Source organism: Catharus ustulatus, chromosome 5 (genome assembly GCF_009819885.2).
Source record: "Catharus ustulatus isolate bCatUst1 chromosome 5, bCatUst1.pri.v2, whole genome shotgun sequence".
NCBI classification, from domain to species: Eukaryota; Metazoa; Chordata; class Aves; order Passeriformes; family Turdidae; genus Catharus; species Catharus ustulatus.
Window position 1 is genome coordinate 26,538,893 of NC_046225.1, and position 16,485 is coordinate 26,555,377.

Genomic DNA, 16,485 nt, shown 5'->3' on the forward strand with positions numbered 1-16,485 from the left:
GGAATGTCTAGTACACAGTGTGTAAAAATAGCTATCCTTGCAATTGCATTGTAAGTCTGAATATACATTCAGACCATTCACTGTGATTTTTGTCTGATCATCAATTGATCACACGGTAGGGAAACCAGAATACTGTGTCCTTGTAAACTTGCTGTGAACAAAGTACAACTTGGAAATGTCTATGTGACTGTGGGGGTAAGGACTGAGCACAATTTGTATAAATATTAATAGATGACGTATTTAGTAATTTTGATCACTTTATTTTGCAACCAATACCCTCAAAATATCTTTTTTCCTGGAATCATATAAAGAAATGGAACTTAAAAACTCTTTGAATTCTACCTCTTACTATTACTGCTGGAAACAACATTGAAAAAGAAATACATATGTACGCAATGTAGGACTATCTGATATAGAATAATTGCAAAAACAGTGAAAGAACAGTGTGTTGGTAGTTGGTGATTTTAAATTGGCAAAATTGATCTTGCAGTTTCATGGGTGTATTTGTATAATATAAAGGAGGTATAGCTTCTTTACTCTTAGAAGTTGTGATTGATTTTTTAGAAATTAGACAGGTGGGTGCAATTTTTTTCTTGAAAGCTAAATTGTACTTTGATCATTCATCTTAACAACCTTTTTAAAAGTAAGCCTTTACCTAAATATGCAAGTTAATTGTTGTCTCAGGGTAAGACTCACACATCCTCATGTGAAACTCATTTTTACAAAGTATGTATTTATTTTATTAGGTGGGGAGCAGAATGGAATAAGGAGTGTAGTAATCCTATATTCATAAAGTCTGAAATGAAATATATGGTTCATAACAACCAAATTTTTGCAAACAGCATAACTCTTCCATTATAGTCTCTATGAAACAACACAAACTCCTGTGAAGAACAAAATTATCATGAGGAGAGAAATGGCCAAATATTTTTCATTCATGAGGTGTGTAGTAATAACTCAACAGAATATTTTATTTCCAAATGCAGTTAAATATGAATTTAAAGAGCTAACCTACTAACAGTAGTAATAGGTGGTGAGGCAGCTCTCCAAAGCAGCCTAGCTGAAATACCTATCATTAGGTTTTGATAGCCAGTGGGCAAGAGTAAGCCCACAGTGGAAAGACTTCTTCATTCCTCTGTTATTGGATTTTTAATGCCTGTTGTCATCTCCATGACACATAGATGACAAGCCTGTGTGTTCTTGTAAAGTTGTGGCCACTGGAGTTTTCCTGTTATGACTCAACCATGGGCTAGTACCAACCTCAGTGTGATAGTGCAAGCAAAATCAAAATTCTTTCTTTATTGCAGTTTATTAAATGCCATTCAACTCCAAGTCTGTCAGAAGCTCTGTGGGAGCTGCACCAGACAGCTGGATCTTGCTCAAGACTGGAGGGGAAGAGGAGGACTATTGCATCAATTCTCTCAGCTGACCCTACATGCACACAGAAAATTGGAAATAAACTAGTCCAATAATCAATGGAGGAAAGAAGGAGGTTAGAGAGTCATAGAGAGTCTGTTAAGGTGATAAGAGAAAGAGTTTACCTGGAAGTATAGGAGAGGCTGATTAAATATATGGATAGAAAAAGGTTTGGAAAGGCATTGAGAGTGAAAATCAGGTCCCGATTGTCTGCCTGAAACTTCTGAGTATTTTCACAGTGAGAGGACACTGTGAGAAAATCCCTCTTTCTGTAGCACAGCACTCAGGTGGGGAGGAAAAATAAAAGGTAGACTTTTTGTGAAAGTAGTTGAAATAATATTTACTTCAAACTACATTCTGGCAAGTGCCAATTATATCTGTCTTTAAAAACTCAAAATTTAAGTCTACAAAGAATAGACTTTTTCACGAGTTATATTAACAGCATTCTGTTTAAAGAATGAGACATGTTACTCACTCTACTGCAGTACTTCATGGGCCAGAACATGTAGAATATTGTATTTACATTTGGGTTGTAATTAAATGCATGATGATGCTCATCAAAGTTTCTTTTTCATACATATTTAAAATTTGAAAAAGCATGACTTTTTCCCTTAATGAATGCTGAAAAATACAAAGAATTATGAGGTTTCGGCATTGGATACAAGAGAGATATTGTTCATTAGACAGAGTAAATCACCCAGAACTGTTGCCTAATGGGATTCTGATCAAAGAACTTTCCCTAAACTAAGTATTTTCTGGGGGAAAAAAAAGAGCAACAAACTACTATCCACATCTTGCTGGCTTACTTTCATTCATATCTAGTGGACCCTCAATACCCATTTCTAGATAAGATTAAGTAAAAGTTTTAAACTGGAAACACATCATTGTAGGATAAAAACTTTTCCTGATACTATAAAACACATGCCAAATAGCCTGTTTTCTAACAAGAATAAACTTTCCTAGAGGTGTAACAACAGGTGTGGTTCTACATACAGTGTAGGCATCTTTATAAGCCTGGAACCGCATGTTTTTTTCAGATTAAATCCAACAATGACATTGAAACCTGCCATATACCTGGGGAATCTGTGAGCAATGGATTAAAATATAGCATAATTGGCTAGGTAATGCACTCTTCATCCTTCCGACTAATAGAGCTGAATCATGTCAGACACAGGGTCTTGGGTTTGAACTACGAATCCAAACATTTTTCAAAATATACTTTTGTTAGAAACCTATGTGTGGACATAAAGCTCACAGGAAGAAGTTTGTATAATATGACATCAATTTAAAAAACTCCAGATTACTTTGCCAGTTGGTTGGTTCTAGTGAGTTGTCATGCACATCAGGCCACTGAACCTATCTATTGCTTGCTTTAAAAAAAGAAAGAAACAAACAAACAAAATTTAAAAGTTACCAGTGGCCGTTATATGTCACAAATACGGATACAGTTTTGTTAGGAACGTTGGGTGACATCACACCATGTTCTTTAGTGGTTCTTCTGACTAACAACAATCTTTGCTTGAGATAATGCCATTGACCTCGACCCTATTAGAAGGTTCACCTTTGGCTTATAGCACGCAGTTCAACCTGCAATCAATTACACCCAAGCAAGTTGTCAGTAGCTGAGAGTGGTGCACAAATTGTTTATCTTAATGTTTATCTGATAAACATTCAAAAAGGCTGAGATGGGGAGTCATATACAGCCAAAATAAACAACTGGCCAGAGATTCTTAGTACAATAGAATTTCTTTTCTCTTTATAATTACTAGAAAATCTTACAGTTTTGTTGAACATATGAGCAACGAAATCTATGGAGATATTTTCAATTACTTAGATTTACAGTATGCTGTGAGCAGTTATTTCTTCTTTTTCACCTTTCTCTCTCCCCGTCTTAATCTCCCAAGGACAACAGTTATTCAGACCTAAGGATATCACTAACTCAAGAGGTCTTGTAGAATTACAAAAATTATATGATGGACCAAGTGAGATTTTTCAGGACTGTTTTGAAATAAGAAAATAAATTTTAAAAAGCCACAATAGTGCAGTAGATTGCTGTTGTAATGACAAGATTCAGTATGATGAGCAGATTGAAAGATGAGAAATTAGTAGATTGCTCTTCAATAAATCCAAATAACCACTGATTCACTCGTTTGCTGAATGAATCAGAGAAAACTATCTCAGTGGTGAGAAAATGAGGAAAAATCTGCAAGACATACCAGGACATGCAGAGAAATTATCTCATTACCTCCACCCAAAGGTGAAGCTAAGGCTTTTAAACTTCCTTGAGAGTATTTGTCTTGACAGGGAAGTAGATGAAGCAGGACGTTTCCTTTCAGACATAGGTCTTCCTGCTGTGTTCTGCATCTTCCTTGTGTTTAAGAATGGATTCCCACAGTGTAGGCTGTGTGACTCTGCCTTAGCTCTATGGACAAACTGGAACAACATGGAAGGCCAGGAGGCTGCTGCCAGAACTGTCAGTGTGTGGTACCAGTCCTCTGATTGGTGTGCTGACTGGTTTCTCTCAGTAGACCCTAAGCAGTTAATTGTCTTTTATTCAGCAGTCATTCCTGTCACTGTACTCTTCTGTTTTTCACCTTGATGCTGGCAAATTAAATCAGAGTAGGGAACTGCTGATAGATTTTTCTGTAAAGGGTATTGGTCAGAAATGCCAGTGCCGGAAAGGTGCAGTTTGAAACCTCTTCCAAACTTCAACTGTGTGGTCTTGTATGGATCCAAATTCAGAATTTTCTTTGTGGTTGCTGACAACCCTTTGACCAAATTAACTTTTTATATTCATTGGCTATTCCAAATGTTGGCAATAACCACTGGACCTTCTTGGTCCTGTGTGTGAAAATAAAAGCAATTTTTGTGGTCCAAAATTAGAAGTATTGGTACATATATTTGATGCTAGTTATCCTAAAGACTGCCTTAGGTATTGTTTCTTCCTTTGTTTTTGTTTTGAGACTTGATGAAGCCTCAGGATTTAAGTCTGGTATTTAGAGAAAGTGTAGATGGTATTTTGAATTATTTATAAAAAATTAGCTGTCAGTTTGTTATATGAATATAAGCAGGTAAGGTTTATTTTCTTATGACAGCACTGAAGCTTGATTAAAATATCTTTATTAAACTAGTACAACTGAAAAACAAAAGGCAGCATGTGCTTGTGTGAGAATGGTACAGTTTATTACAAAGCAAAAACTTTGTCTAACAGCACAACAAGAAATAGTAATTGTACAGCAACTAGGTAGATAAGCAGGTAGATAATCCATCTCAAGTAATGGATTGAGCACCTCCAGGCAGTGCTTACACTGTGTTGGAAGGAAGGTGAGCCACATGAAAGGCTGCCAGTGCAGCAAATACAGGGACCTGAGCAAACTCTTCATGTTCCCAGGAAAACATAGGTGCACTTGCAGATACTGTAGACCATACTGGAGACTATGCTGAATGTGCATATATAATATTTATTTGTGTACTTGAACAGCTTTCATAATTAATTAGCCTTGATTGTTCCAGTATTTGCGTACTGCTTATCTTAAGAGTGTGAGCCATTTTTGCACACCAAAGAATTATGGAAGCCCACCAAAAAAGAGGGTGTGGATGTTGTACCTGTGGCCATGATAAAAAAAAAGAAATTCTATACAAGCATATGGCTTTCTGGCTACATTGAACCAACCTTGAAAATCCCCTCTCATGGGGGTAAACTTGGATTTGCAGAAGACAAGAAAAGATGGACATCTGCATCTACACATAACAGCTTTTCTGGGATGATTAATGGAAAGAGGTCAGCTATGAATATGACATGATGACAAAATCTGATCAGTATGACCATACATACGCATAAAATATGGAAAAATAAATAACTCCAGTTGAAGATTTTAAAATCTATTAGAAATAGTACATAAATATTATATTGGTAAAAATCAAGTCTCTTGTCAGTTAGCATTCATTTAATATTTCATTGACTTCTTCAACTCTGGAATAAAACCATTTTTGAGTACAGTAAATTCACGAATACAAGCCGCACGGAATATAAACCGCACTGCTGGTGTGTTGGCAACATTGTTCCTTTGTTAATAGATAAGCCGCACCCGGAATATTAGCTGCACTTTAGTTCGCAGCGAACTTTCACAAAGCCGTCATTTAGTAACACAATCGCGGATTGCCGGGGTTTACTGGCTTACTGCCGACCTTGGAAACATTGTTTCCAAGTGAAAAAAGACACAGACGATAGCTGCGGCACCGTTCCCTGCAAGTTTTATTTACAAGCCAAAAAAGACACGAACAATAGTGTGGTCATTTTGCGAGCATTCCCAATGGATCTGCGTTGCCTTTAAACAACCGCTGAGCCGCGCGGGCGGGCAGCCAAGCACTGAGCGGAGCCACATCTCCGCGCCGGCACGGCCACCCGCTCAGCCCCGCGGGCGAGCAGCCAAGGTCCCCAAACTCAGCTCTTTCCCCGTCACACACATCGGCGCGAATGCGCCTGTCCTGTGAGCTCAGATTTATACATAATAAAAGTGACTACAGTGTCTTTCAGTTAAGTTTGTGTTGCAACTAGATAATGTTCCCTTTTGTCCTCCAGCAGTTTGTAAACAGCTCCATCTTCAGGCATTGAAAAAGAAAAATGCAATAATCATAGCTAAGCCAAAGCTTTCAAGGACCTGTTAGCATTTTGCAATTTACATCATCTTTCAGCAGTAAAACCAAAGTAATGGTCTCATATAACCATTTTTTAGATATGTTAAGCTGAAAGAAAATTATTTGGATTGTACCAAAGGTTCTAACAAATTAATTCTGGTAGGTCAATGGCAAAGTAGATGCATGACCAGGAGTACAGTAATTTCACGACCATAAGGCGCACCGGACTATAAGGCACACCCCCCAGGAGTCAGCAAAATTCGCAACTTTGTAGATCAGATAAGGTGCACCGGCCTATAAGGCGCACTTTTTTTTTGCCACGAAGATCCGTGCCGCGCGCAACAAAGTAACGAATTAGTAACGGAATCCCACCATGGTGGAGTTTACTGGCATGTGCTCAGATTGGAAACATTTTAACAGACTGGTGTAACCTTTAAATGCAGTCCCAAGCGCCCTCCCCGTGCGCAGGGCCCGACACTCCCGCCCGCCCCTGGCTGGTGAGGCGGGGCTTGGGGCGGCAGTGGCTCGCGGCTGCCCCAGTTCGGGGCGGCCACGGTTCACATTTCGGGTTTGCTGCGGTTCAGGGCGGCTCAGGACCGTCCGTGGCTCGGGGCGGCGCGGCACTGCCCGCTCCCTCTCTTCCTATGTGGCTGCTGCTGGCCGGGGACTGGCCAGTGCCACCCAGCCCGCACGGCGACTGCTGGCTGGGGGCTGCCCGCTCCTGCCCCCCCTCGCAGCTCGGCGCTCCCGTGGCACCGCCCCACCTCGCGGTTTGGCTCACGGCTCGTGCTTTTTTTTTGCAACGAGGAGCTGCGCTGCATGCAACAAAGTAAAAAATTACTGGCAGGGTCTCAGTTTGCAAACATTTTTCACAGATTGGTGTAGCCTTTAAACGCAGCCCCAGGTGCCCTCCCAGTGCTGCGTGTCCTGGCACTCTGGCCTGCCCCTGGCTGGTGCGGCTCCTGGCTCCCACTGCGCAGACGCGGGTCCTGGCTTCCCCTGCCCAGCGGCTGCAGCTGCCGTGGGCCCAGGCACTCCCGCCCGGCGCTGGTTGGCACAACTCGACTTCTTCTTCCTCCTGCGCCCGGGCCGGGACTGGCGCCAGCCAGCTTCTCGTTCCACCCGGCACCAGCCGCCTTCGCATTCTGCCCGGCATCCCGTTCCGCCAGTGCCCAGTGCTGCCCAGTTTCTGGTCCCTCCCCCACCCGGCACTGCCTGGCTTCTTGTTCCTCCCCTGCCTGGCAGCACCGGGCTTCTCGTCCCTCCCCCGCCCGGCACTGCCCGGCTTCTGGTTCCTCCCCTGCCCAGCATCACCGGGCTTCTGGTTCCTCCCCCGCCCGGCGCCGCCGGGCTTCTGGTTCCTCCCTGCCCGGCACCGCTGGGCTTCTCGTCCCTCCCCCGCCCGGCACTGCCCGGCTTCTGGTTCTTCCCCCGCCCGGCACTGCCCGGCTTCTGGTTCTTCCCCCGCCCGGCACTGCCCGGCTTCTGGTCCCTCCCCTGCCCGGCACCACCGGGCTTCTCGTCCCTCCCCCACCCGGCACTGCCCGGCTTCTGGTTCCGCCCTCGCCCGGGCTTCTCATCCCTCCCCCGCCCGGCACTGCCCGGCTTCTGGTCCCTCCCCTGTCCGGCACCACCGGGTTTCTCATCCCTCTCCCGCCCGGCGCAGCCCGGCTTCTCGTTCCTCCCGCGGCTGCAGCGGCCGCGTCGCCACCGATTTCCCCCGGTCACAGGGGCCGCACTGCCGCCACTCTCCTCTGGCCGCCCAAGTCACGCCACCACTGCCCCGATGCCACTGCCGGGCGGGCTCTGCTCAGCTTGGGGTTGTTGCGGGTTCGCACTTCTCATTCCCCCCGCAACCGGGGTGGTGCCGCCCGGCTTCTTGTTCCGCCCGGGTCGGGGCCGGCACCCCCTCCCTCTCTGCGTGGCTCCTGCTGGCTGCGGCCGCCTGCTCCCGCCCCCCATCGCGACTCGGGGCTCCCGCGGCACCGCCCCCTCATTGTGGCTCACACTTCCAGTTTGGCAAATTTCACAACTTTGTAGATCAGATAAGGCGCACCGGACTATAAGGCGCACTTCCGGGTTCGGGGAAAAATTTTAGTCAAAAGGGTGCGCCTTATAGTCGTGAAATTACTGTACATTTACTTATATCTAAATTAGACTGAAACTGCATTGCCACCACTAAAATGTCTTTCTGTCAGCAGGCAGATCCCAAAGTGCACAAATCAAGTCAAATCAATTTTAAAATGTGTATGTGGCTAAATAAAAATGAATTAACTGAAAGAGGTAGCAATCAGAAAATGTTAACATACAGGAGATGAAATATCTAGAAGTCTTGGAGAGAGTACATCTCCCAAAATCAAGCCTGCAGAAAAGCCTTTTGACAACCATTCAGTGTGAGAATGAAAGATACAATTTCACATGCTTACAGGAGTAAATGAGGTGTTCCTTGGATATTCAGAAGAGTATAATTCTGTTGTCTGATGGGTTTTTTTTCCTTCCCAGTGGCACTGAATAAACCAGTGAAATGATTTGTTTTTTTAATCTGAAAACACTTTGGAATATAGTTTGCCTCCAGAGCCTGGAAAGGGGATCTCTGTTAAGTTAACAGGATATTTGGTAGTGGGTAATATAATAATTTCTAGAACTATAAACTAAACTGAATATATTAGTCTGCCAAATATCAGTATGTTTGCCATTTTAAAATACAGTCTGTTGGCTTCATAATTATTTTCTACTAATCCTGTTGGTCAGATTTGATCAGATCACTATTACTCTGAACTACTGCCTGATTCCATATTAAATAGATGTACTTGATCTCCTTCTCTCTGTGTGTGTGTGTGTGTGTGTAGGTATACTTGAAACATCCTTTCTTTTCTAAGTTGTCATTTCCTGCACCCATGAGACGGAAGACAGGTTACTGAGAACACAAAATATAACACAGAAGATACATGTGTTACTTCTGTTAAAGTGATAATGCACAAAGAAGCCTTTTACTCCATTGCATAAAGGTTCTAATTTCACCATCTCTCCTATACCTAGCTAGTCCTATCAATTTATTGGCAATATTTCTAATCTGAAAATAGGAACATGCTTGTATACCTTATGAAACAAATGTGCTGTATTTGCCCCCCCCCCACCTCCCACAAACACTCTATTTACTCTTTGTGCCAAATGCCAAGGAAACTGTTTATAGGAAAGTAAGCACTATACAAGGTACAGGATGTGGAGCCAACAATCTATATGGAAATTTAATACATGCCTAGAGATGTCATTCCTAGTACGGTAAAATCCTGGCTCCACTGAAGCCTGTAAATTTCCATTGATTTACATGGAGTCTGGACTTCCTCTACATCATTTTCTTGTCATATCATAGAAACACTTAGCAAAACAATTGAATTTTAGAAAATGAGAGTTCTGTAACTACATTGGTGGGATAACTGAGCATTTCTTTGAAAGGTTAGGTTTGTGGGATTGTTTTTAAAAATTTTTTCTTTCTATTTAGAGCCTACTTTTATCAAAGGACTTTTACCAAAGTTAATGACATTAGCTTTTAATGATTATTAGAAAAAATACTGGATAATTATTAGAGTTTGTGGACATTAAGTTACAATATTAGAGTCTAGTTTAGTTACTCTAATAAGAAAACAGAACTCGTTTTTGTCATTAGAAAAGGATACCACTGGTATGAGTTTTTGAATATAAATCTAACAAACACTGAATTGTTCTTTTGGGGAGTATCCCCATCATCTCTTTGACTCATCTGCATTAGTTGGGTGGACAAACAAAAAACATTTTGGTAGGGTTGCTAAAATGATGAGTTAATTCTTTGCAGAGTGCTTCAAATATAGCATTGCAGATATGTGTAATTTTATTGTTAAAAACTGGGAGGGTTCCTCAACAAACCAGTTGTCACACACAAGAAATACTGCGCAGTGTCACACAAATCTGTGGCCTCAGGATTACTTCTGAAGCTCTGTTCACCAGCAGTAGCAACAAAACAAATAATTATGGCTGATAAAATGTTTTCACATGTGAATCCATCTCCTCAAGAGATGGTTTGCTTTGTAAAGAAAAAAAAAAAGCCAAAACCTCTTTGTGAGATGATTATCTAATTCATATACAGTTTCTCTAATTTTTATATCAATTTGTCACTGAAATGATCATCCTAATCATAAATTTCTAAGTAATAGAAGTTATGGGCTTGGTGAGTAAAATAAATCCAAAACCATTCTTCCAAAGATTTGAATTTTAAAAAAATAAATTGGGTTATCATTTTTCTGTGCTTTTAATAAGAGAATAAAAAAAAAAAAATCACTGAAGTGGCTTTTGTCTATCTCAAACTAGTAGTTGTTAATCCAAATCAATTACCTATCTAAAAACCAAAAGATTTTGACCTAAATCAGCATAAAGCTTGGATTTATTTGAAAATCTTTTATTTAAAAGATTTTGACTGAAGGAATTGCTTAGATCAAAGGGACCAGTTCGGACATAGCTGTAATTCAGATTATTATTTGGAACGACTCAATTAATGAGGACCTGAAGATTTTGGCAGGAAAATGTACTTAATTCTATAATTTTTCAGGTATGCTTTCATAACCTACTATTTTACTTGCTTGCACACTTTTTCTCATTAGTAAGTTCAGAACTAGAAACTTCCTCAGCCATTCTTCCCATAGGTTTGCACAACTGATAGTATTCCTGTAAAAATGTTCTCTCTATGCAAGCATTCACTTTGGTTCCTTGAAGGGGATTTTCCAGCCTGTCTGGTGACACACTCCATGTGTTGCCAAGCAATAATGGAAATGAACCCATCAACTCATGGTTGCCTTCCCAGGAAAATCTGCTACTCCATCTGTGCCTTTGCAGCAAACTTTTGCTCTTCCAACATCTGCCCAATGGTTATTATGCAATCCATTTAATATATTCCCAAGGAGCCATAGCCACCGCTGTGCCTAGATGGGAGACCAGTGAGGCATCAGCAGACATGCCAGAGCAATCTCTCCAGGGGATTGAACAAGAGCCAGATTCACCACGGTCAGTTAAGTACACATTCCTTTGGTACATGTGTGGCTAATCTACTTTTAATTGAGCTCCATTGTTTTCCTATATTTAGTAAACAAACATGCATAGGTACAAAAGCTGCTGCTTGTTGACAACACAAACAATATGCAGCTTGCTGGAGCTTTGGGCAGGCACCCTTGGCAGTAGATGTGGTAGAGCATATTTCATGAGCATATATATTTCTTTGTGCTTTTTGCCTTTTTTTTTCTTTTCTTTTTCTTTAACATTCCCTAGATCTTTTTGTCCCAGAAGCCTATTCTGTGTGGTTATCACAGCTGAGTGTAGGTGCAAACACAATGTCCTGCTCCATGTAGAGACACCTGTGTGCCAGCATTGTTAGAGGGTATGAAGTGGGTTCTGTCTAGGTTTGCTCTCACTTTTTTTGATTAATATTGAGCCTCTTTAGACTGGGATAAAAAGGCAGGGTTCTGCCTCTGGGTGACTCTTTTATTGCCTTACAGGGAACAGAGAAATGTCGTTCACTTTTCACCTATTTGTTAAAAGAACAAGCATTCTATATTTTCTTCCCTATTGTTAGTCAATATTATGCATATGATATTTAGAGAAAACGTCACATCTTTTGTTTGGTGTGTTAGTTAAACAGTTGGTTGTCAGAAGAACAGGGCAGCTCCAAAACTAGGTTCAGTTCATTTTGTTGCTTTTTTCGGTGATGGTTTTAATTTGCTTTCTATTACATGTAAGGTGGTCTGGGAAGACATGCCTACATCAGGGCTAGTACCTTCTTCCTGTTGGTGAGGGATGAGAGATGTTTGGGGCAGTTTCGGGATGAGTACTTTACTTGGATCCATTAGATCACCTGTGGAAGCCCAAAGGCCATCCCCCTTCAAGACCAAGCCTGATCCTGTTCTCACTATCACTTCAAGGGAGATGGGATGGATTGTTGGCAAAGACAGTGGTCTCTTCAGTCCTTCCCTTGAGAGCAGTAAAAAATATTTTAGTGGTTGGATAATCTTTGCTAGTACATGTCTAGATGGCAGCTCTTCTCCTGGCAGGTGGTCATTTATCTGTAACCAGTCTCACTGTGCTTAATTCACCCGTGTTACATCCTGACCAAGGGCTCCTGCTGCAAGACAGCTGTCAGCTCTTTGGGGGCGGTGGGGGGCGGGGGGGATGCTGCATCCGTTCATCAAGATACTGTCCTTCATCTTAGCAAAGTCTCAAAGTGACATCTAGCGGAATACCTAGTCTCTGTGGGGAAATTTAATTAAACCACAGTCCCTTTATACCAGCACAAATATTGTGAAGGAAAACAACTCAACTCCTTTGACATTTTTACAAATAGGTTCAGTGGAAACTGCTGTGTTTACTTTAACTGACATTTGTTTTCTCAGTCAATTATCCTTCAGCCTTTTTTTCTTCCATAATTTATTACATGCTTCTCAGCCATAATAATAAATACAAAATTGTTCCCCCTTTCTCTTATTGTCTTGCAGGCTATGCTATAAACAAATGAAATAAAAATGAGTGCCCCTAATCTCCCTTGCTTTTGCATCCCTGGGGTAGCCTCAAACTATTTATTATGGGCCTTAGCAGTCTCATATGGAGCAGAGTTTAATCTCAAATGTGAACAAGAAGATTAATCTGAAACTCTAGTGTTTTTTTTCTCATGCTTATGTCCTGCTTCAAAATGCATAAAAGACACTAAGGGTTGTTTGGGTTTGTTTTTGGGTTTTTTTTTTCATTTCAGTGGTCTTTTGAGCAAGTCCTTTAACCATGACACTTAAAAACATCTTTTAACCAGATGACATATTTGTTGCTTAGTTGCTCGCTCTGAACTAAGAGACAAACACTCCATCTTTATTCAGTTCTTTATTTCTCGCTTCTGTTTTTTTCAAAGAATTTCAGTAAATCTTTAGAAATCTCCAAATAAAATGTGCCAAAAAATCCAGTTTGTAAAAGAAAGGCCTTTATAAGGGGCGAGGGGGTGTGGAATCACAGGTTGGACTTCTGCAAGTGTTTCCATGGGTTTCAATACTTGGATTATAGCCAAAGCTGCAATGAAAAATTATTTTTCACGTTCTTCATTGAAAAGCTGTCAGAATAGAGAAGAAACATGACCTCTTTTTTTTTTTAACTTGCTGTTTTAGAAGGAAAATAATATGATTGCAAGGGCAGAGCATGTTTTTCACAAGTCTGGCATGCAGCAGCTGTGCTTAAACTAATTTAAGAAAAAGCAGTGAAACAACAGAGTGCACTATGCACTCGTTTAATCCATCAGGTACTGTCGCGCTGCTAACTTTCCTTTGTGCAGAGGAATAATCTGATCTTTGGTTAAAATCTTTTATTGAAGCAAACCAAATATTTTACAGCCAACATTCTTCAGCTGGTCATTTTATCTGAAAATGTTTCCATTTTCTGAACAGTCATTTTTCATAGAATCCTACCAGTTGAACGCTATTTTTCTTCCTTTATTCTTCATAAAGCACAAAAGGAGAACCTCAGGAGCTACATAAAGCTTTATATTCCATCTGGGAAGCTCATCAGCCATCCATAGAAATGAACCTATTTAAAGTAACAGTAAATAGAGATGTGAACATTTGGAATTTGGAAAGCTGAATCCACTGGAAATAAGTTATTTTTCAAAGTCTTTTTCAATATGGCTTTTGCCAATACTACAGTGAATCTGGGACATATCTAATGATTCTATAAAAATCCTTTATGTTCAGTCTACCAAATTCTTAGGAAAACAGGAGGGCAAAAAAAGAAAGGAGGAAGGAAAATCTATACAAATCAATATAGAAATCAGCTGTATTTTATCAGGATGTGATAGTGTTATTTTTTTATTCCTTGTTCCTAAAGCTTCTGTGCATCTTGCTTAGAAATGCTTCCTTTCCATAAAATGCTTTGCAATGAAATATTTAGAAGACAAGTTAGGAAGAGGGATTTCCTTTAATCAGTTTGGAACTTAACAGTTCACTTACATTTTAATTGGGATATGCTGGAAAATGCCCTTCAGATTACAATTGTCCTTTTGAGGTTTACTTTGATTTCTACAGTAAGTTCCACAGATGTCCATGAAAGGGGCTCGGGTGTGGCTCCTAGAGGAACTGAAATAAGTAAAAAAATGGAAAATCAAAACAAAGCCTCAAAATGTGGTATGGACTTACTGCACTGACTTTCCTATGAGTCTGTTTTTCCCGATCTGATACTAAACCTGGGTTTTACCATGTATGAATGAGGAGCTTAACTTCTCTTACTGTTGACTGACTCTGGTGAGGCTTCAAAAAAATCCTCTGACTTACATTAATGTAAAAGCAAAACAAGACTAACTGGGACATGTATAATTAAGTTCACCACACAGAATGCATGTGGTCACACCTTTGCTAGTTTAAGTTCCCAAAGGAGCTTTTTAACTGGAAAGGGAGACAAACGGTGTGAGTGCAATGCAATACCCTGGTGAAAACTGAGTAATCCTGCTCAGAGGAAGAGGGGAGCAGCCCAAAGGCTGAGGTTGTCATCCCAGGTAGAACACCGAAACAAAGCAGATGAAAAGAAGAGAAAGGGATCTACAGTCTGAACTGCCATGTTTCAATTTAAACACCTCAAATCAGTTTCTCTTTCTTTCTTTCTTTCTTTCTTTCTTTCTTTCTTTCTTTCTTTCTCTTTCTCTCTTTCTTTCCTGCCTTAATTCATAAAAACGTTGGCCAGTTTCTTAATGGTTGGTTCCATTGAAATTAAACATTTGAACAGCTCTGAAAAGGCAACTCAGAAAGGTCACCTCCATTGACATTGCAAGCACAGCAAAATAGCTCAGATATCCTACTGCTACTTTGTAAAAAGATAAGTTCAAATCTTGAGGCTGAATATCTAATTCTGTATCAAATTATGTAAATTATATCACTGGTTTTTTGAGGTACGATTTGATAAGAATATTTTTATTAGTTTTAAGTTTAAGGTAATTTGATTGAATGTATTCATTGACATAGGATTTTTAAATTGTCATTCCATGTTTCAGGTTACCTCCTGAAAGAAATAAATGAATAAATTATTTTTACTTCAAATATGGATGTTTATCCTAGAATAAAGACCAGATCTTACCAGTTCAGCACAACTTAGAGACTAATGACAGCCTTCTGAATGTGATTCTGTCCCCGATAACAAAAAAAAAAAAAAAAAAAAGGCAACCCAAGAGAGAACTACACCTGTGCTTGTCAATAAGCAGTTTCTTCAGAGAAGTTAGACAAGCATGTGACACAGACACTACTGCATATAATTTCTAATTTCCTGTGAACCGGTTTACTTTTGACCACCAGCAGGGTTTCTTTGTTTTTCATTAGGACATGGATAAAGCTCTCTGTGTAACCATATCCAGATTGCTAATGAAAAAATATTGTCTGAAGTCACACATGTATTCTGCAGACTGTGGGTATAATGAGGGTAGGGAGCAATGTATCAACCTGTGCATGTACTGAATGGCTTTGTTACCACACCACTGCTTCAACTGAGTGTATATTGTGCTGCTTATTTTGACAGATGTGTGTGAAAATCTGCCTCTAGGTGGAGTTTCCATAGACCTGTTCTTTTGCAGACTTCGGGCCCTTTCATCCTTCCTTCCTTTTCTTATTTTTATTTTTGACTCAGTGCCGTATCCTCACTAGTGAAAATTGAATTGAATTCTTATTAACTTAATAGAAATAGCATAGATTCTTATATTCTGGGAAATGTAGTGCATTGCAATGAAATTGCCTCCATTTTTCACATTATGCTTCAATTGCAAATGATGCTCATCGTGTGTACTGTAATATTTTTTAGTGAGAATTGACACATTTCCTGAGACGGTTCTATGCAGTAAAAGCTGTATGATAAGGCAGGCTGGGCTGGGCTGTGGGTAGTAACAAATCTGTCATTGCTCGTACAGCCACGAAAGCACGGACTCCTTCACAACTACAAAACCAGTGTGGTGCAAACAAAGGACAGATGCTTCTTGAAACCAGAATAAACCTGATTCTGATGATCTGGAGCCCTCTGAACTCACTCTCCATTTTTCTATCCAATGCCAGCAAGGCTATAGTTGTTGTAAGATACCATGTGCTTCTAGGGTGCTATCCTGTCCTCTTATTTGCCCTCTGCTCTCCCATGCATTTCAGTCAAAGTTTTATCTACAAATGCCTCCTTACAGATCAGACCTCACCTCGTTCTTATGGTGCTGTAAAGTTGATGCCCAGGGCACAGGAGGAGAAGAAGCAAAAGAGGGAAGCAATTATTCTCTCCATACATAGGCGCTTCCTCCTTCTATTCCACCCCTTAGAAGCACAGGAAGTTCATCCTCAAACCATATGGTACCTAGAGATAGGCTGTCTTGGGGGAATGCCAAGGGCCCAGCAGCACCCTCAGGGGCCAAGGGGGTCC